Source organism: Solea solea, chromosome 9, assembly GCF_958295425.1.
Source record: "Solea solea chromosome 9, fSolSol10.1, whole genome shotgun sequence".
Classification (NCBI taxonomy): Eukaryota; Metazoa; Chordata; class Actinopteri; order Pleuronectiformes; family Soleidae; genus Solea; species Solea solea.
In genome coordinates, this window is record NC_081142.1 from 10,285,483 (window position 1) to 10,290,733 (window position 5,251).

Below are 5,251 nucleotides of genomic sequence, written 5' to 3' on the forward strand. Positions count from 1 at the left end.
GGGAATAGTTATTGTCTCCTGACAGCTCCTGTCCATTTGGGTAATTAGTAGAAGAGATTGGTTGAACAAATGAAAGCTATTCTTGTCAGAAATGATATTTTCCAATTCCCTGATTGAACCTGACCCTGTCGAGCTGAGATGAGGCGGTAATAGACTCATTTGACTCAAATAACCAAGCACAGTTCAGCCCGAACAAGCCCCTGATAAAAACACTCACAATTTTATTTTCAAATTTGATGAGTATAAACGCAGTATTCTACAATAGGATTGTTCCCACTGCGGCCATTTCATTTTTTTCTACATGTTTTTATTCCTTTAACTAGTTTTCACAATGTTTCAAAAATGTTAAGGTCAATTTGAACATTATTGCTTGTATTTTCTCATTGGAAAATTTCATAATTTCCCCACGAAACATCCAACGTTTGTTGTTGTTGTTTTTTTGTTGCATTTTTTCACTTAAACACAATAAACACAAATTAATTTTTTTCCAGATTCTTAAACGTAGAATATTCATTTAAAATTAAAAAATGTTGGACATTATTCAAGATTCTGGAACATGTCATACTGTTTGAAATGAAAAAAAACAACAACCTTTAAATGAATTGAAACACACTTAAGATTGTGTAAATGAAGAAGCTTCATTCAATACAGCTCTTTAATTTTCACAGTTACATTTGAAAATTCATGGAATTCTCAGCTGATATATTCCAGAATTTTACATGAAGGAGGGTTCACATAAAGTGGAATACATTATGTGCTATAGTGATAGAGGTTTTTCCACTCTTAAAAATATTCTTTTTTAATTTGCTCTCCAGGTTACAATTGTCACCCTCCATACATGAAAAAAATGTACAAATTCAGTTTATTCTACGCTATAGAATATAGCGTAGAATATAGAATATATGACCTATATTTTTCTTACTGTGAGATGAAACAAAAGTAATTACAAAAATACATTTGTTGACTAGATTTATGACGAGGATTAAAACCTATGCTTCAGGATTTCCATCTTGATTCTGGTGACAGCGTCATTTACCCAAACACTAACTGTGAGGTCAGAGGTCAGACCCAGATTGTACCTTTATGATTATTTATTAGTATTATTATTATCGTCATCATTTTTTATAAATTGTATAAGCATAAGTCTTATCACTTATATGTGCGACTGCCACAGCTGCTGATATAAGAATATGATATGAAAGTATTACGGTTACTGTTATACACCAGCTTCTCTTTCTTCCCCCCTCTGCTTTTCTCTATCACTTCCCCCTCCACCACTTCTCTCCCCTCTGCCTATTTTATTTCCCTTTCACCCCAACCTGTCGAGGCAGATGGCTGCTCTTCTCTGAGTTGGGTTCTACCAGAGATTTATTCCTGATAAAAGGGATTTTTTTTATCCTCTTCACTGATGCAAAGTGCTTACTCATTGTTTAAAATGTCGTGTTTCTCATTCTCTCTGTATTATTGTAATGCTTTGGCCTTAAAAGTACCTTAAGATAATGAATGTTGGAACTTGAAGCTTTGCAAATGAAATGGATTTGATAATAATTGTTTAATATAATAATTTAATAACCATTTAATTGATTCATTCACACCTCATACACCACCTTCATGCACATCTCTGTAGTGCAAGAGTTTCTCCTCCTGCTCCTGCTTCTGGACTGAACTGGGCTGGTCTGGACTGGGACAAACACTGATGAGATGAGATGAGCTGTTTGGGAGATCAGTTGAGCGTCCACATGAAAGGGGGAGGGACCATAGCAGTAAAATGAAATGGACCTGACCCTACTTGACTCCTGCCTCTAAAAGGCTGAATGTTTAAAACCTAAAGGGGACCTGGCTTAGATTTTTTCATAATTTATTCACCACCACCACCACCAGCCCACACCCCCTCTCTCACTCTGTCCACAGCAGGAAGCTTTATAGTATTATTAAAGTCTGAGAGAGAGATGACAGAAAAATGCATCAGGCCACTCCTGCATTTTAATATCAATACCGGCGAGGTAATAAACATCGAGGCAGAGAGCATACAGGAGAGAAGCGACTATAAAACCCCACATTGTCTAATTTATGGAAGACAACAACAGGGCAGCAAGGTGAAGTTTTTACCCTTCAGTGTTTGCTTCGACAACACAACAATGTCTTTTTTCCAACAGTAATCCACATAAAACCAACAAAGTTGTGTAGAAAGTTTTGAAGAGAGTGCTCGGGTAGTTCTGAGCAGCAGATTTGGCACATGTGGTTCCTGGAGGAGGGATGAACGTTTCCACTGGTGTTTCTTACTGAGGGAGGACAATCGCTCACAGAGAGGCAAAACTAAGCCTTAGGATGCAGCGAAAAGGTGTCAAATGTGACAAAGCAAAAATTACAAAAGGATTTTATCATGTTATGTTTGTTGATGTGTGTTTTTCCTCATCAAATTTAATGTTACCAACTTTTTTTACCTTTGCAGTGTGTAACCTTTGGTGAGTTTTGTTGCAGTTGAATTCTCCCTCGGTTTGGTCTTAGTGAACAGAAACGATCATCTGAAAACAGGCTCTGTGAAGCAATACTATCAGACCTGCCGGAGGGAGCGTTTGTGAGTATACAGTACAGTGGCAGTGCAGGGAATCATTTGACAATGTTTTAATCTAACGGACACTCATTCATTCATTCATTCATTCATTGTCTTCTGCTTTATCCTGCACATGAAGGGTCACAGGGCCACTGGAGCCAATCCCTGCTGACACAGGGTGAAAGGTTGGGTTTCGACCATTCACTCTCACATTCACATCTACGGTCAATTCAGAGTATCCAGTTAACCTCTGCATGTTTTTGGAATGTGGGAGGAAACCAGAGAACCCGGAGAAAACCCATGCACACATGAGGAGAACATGCAAACTCGCTCGGTCATATACTGCATGTATATAGTCTTTTTAGCACTTAAAATAAGTATCAATAGCCGATAAAACTAAAAAGGATCAAATGTGTGGTATGGGCCACTCCTCTTAGAACTATATTCTTTGTTTTTATAAACCAAATATTTGTGAATTCAGATGCTGTAAAAACACACACAGCTGTGAATGTAGCTTGATTTAAATTTGAAGCCTCTGTCCTCAGTGTGAACCACTCACCTCAGCCTTGGCAAAGTTACAGACATTACTTTGCTGCCAACTTCCTCATTACCAATCATTAGTCTGAACCAGCAAAACACTTTCAGTTCACCGAGGCTCAAGACACCTGGTACGAGCTGCTGCTGTGGATGAGAGACCACAAAGCACTGTTGACTCCAGTCCAGTCACAAACACAGGTTAACATTCAAACTGATTAAAAGTTCAGACAAGGACATAAAGCACACTATTATTATGGATGAAGGAAAAAATGTCAAAGTGAAAGCATTTCATATCATCGAGATGATCATCAACAGCAACAGTTGTAAATACCATGTCAGATATCATAAAACAAACAGTTAATAAACAGGAAAAAAGTTTGAGAAGGTCAAATTATTCATTTGTCAGTCACTTTCCCCAAGTTAAAAGAAACACACACCACAATATTAAAATGTGTCTTATGATGTATTGGATAATGTTTGAAAAGGGAATAAATAACTGACAGTTTCCCATGACAAACTGCTTTTCTCAATCATTCTGGCAAACATAATGTGTCATTCAGGGTCTAATTCTGAGGATCTGAGAGTTTGATTAAGTCACACAACCACAGCTGCTCAGCCGATGCTCCTCAGCTTTAATGTGGGCTATTAATCAACCTATTGTGTGTGTGCGTGTGTGTGTGTGTGTGTGAGTGAGTGCAGTTAGAGGAATTGACTGAACTCAACAGTTCTCCAAATGTTGAAAACGTGGCTTGGATAAAGATGTGGATCTCTCTCTCTCTCTCTCTCTCTCTCTCTCACACACACACACACACACACACACACACACGATGGTCCTGGGGGTTGAGGTCAAGGGTCAGGAGCAGGAGTTGGGGGAATTCAAGCCAGTGATCCAGAAAACACAAAGCTCAAGATCAAGCAGGTTCTCCATCATGGACCTGTTGTAATCCAAACAACATCAAACCCACGCCCTCTATCTATCCACCAATCCATTCATACCTCCCTCTCTCTCTCTCTCTCTCACCCTGCTCCTTCTTTCATCCAGCTCATTCACCCTCCTCTATACCTCCGCCCTCCCCAGACAGGTCCCATTTCCAAGTGTGTGTGAAGGGAAGAAGCCCCACAAAAGCCGATTGCGTTTTAATAAAGTTTATTATCTGCAGGGAGCTAATCCTCAAGGGTAATCTCTCCTCTAAAGGAAAGCTGGATTACTCACTTGCTATAATCCCAATGAAATTGTTAGGATTTAGTTTGTGCTGCACAGCAGATGGCAACATGCTTTTTTTCTTCAACTTTGGATGTTTTTAACACCAATACATGCACCACCATGCTCCTCCTTGCCTCATGTCTGGATGGTCGTGATAAAAACAAAAACAATAAGGAATTTGTTATTCCCAGTTCTGCAGAATTGTGGAAAAGGATCACGGAGGCAACAAGTCTTCAAGAGCTTCTTGAAGATACAGCCTAACTCCAGTTTCTGCATTTGGTTGCTTTATTGATGGCAGGAGAACAGTCTGGATTGCAACTGCCAGACGATGCTCCTCATAAGACGACTGAGGAGGAGCATAAAGTTCAAGTGCAAACATAGAAGTTGTGCTGTTGAGGTGAGTGCAGCACAAGCAGAGAGTGACGGGAGTCAACGTAGTGCGAGTGCATCTGTGAGTGCTTTTGAGGCAGGGGTCTCAAATTTAGGGGCCACTGAGCATCTAGTCTGGTCAAGAGGCGAACACTATAGAAAAAGAAAAAAAAAAGACTGTTAAGTAGGGGGCGTGCTATATGATCTTAAAATGATAACACAATATCCTGCAATAAAGATACTTGTGGGGATATTTTACAGAATTTTAAAGTCTAAGTGTTAAAACATACAGTATTTATGATGCAAAATGAATCTATAAATACAAAAACAGACAGAAATAATAATGTGCAGACAGCTGTAATTAAACAGTAAACAAGCTTATATGATTTAATGTTGAATGTAATACATTTGATAATGTGATTATTGTGTCTTAATAAAAATAAAAATATTACTGCAGGCCGTGTTTTCATTAGAACATGATTTGAAGTGGCTCGCTGTATGAAACTGATTAAAGGTGGGTATATGCATATCTGCCTGTGTATTTCATGGGTGTATAATGTATACACAATATGTTCAGAGAACAGGTC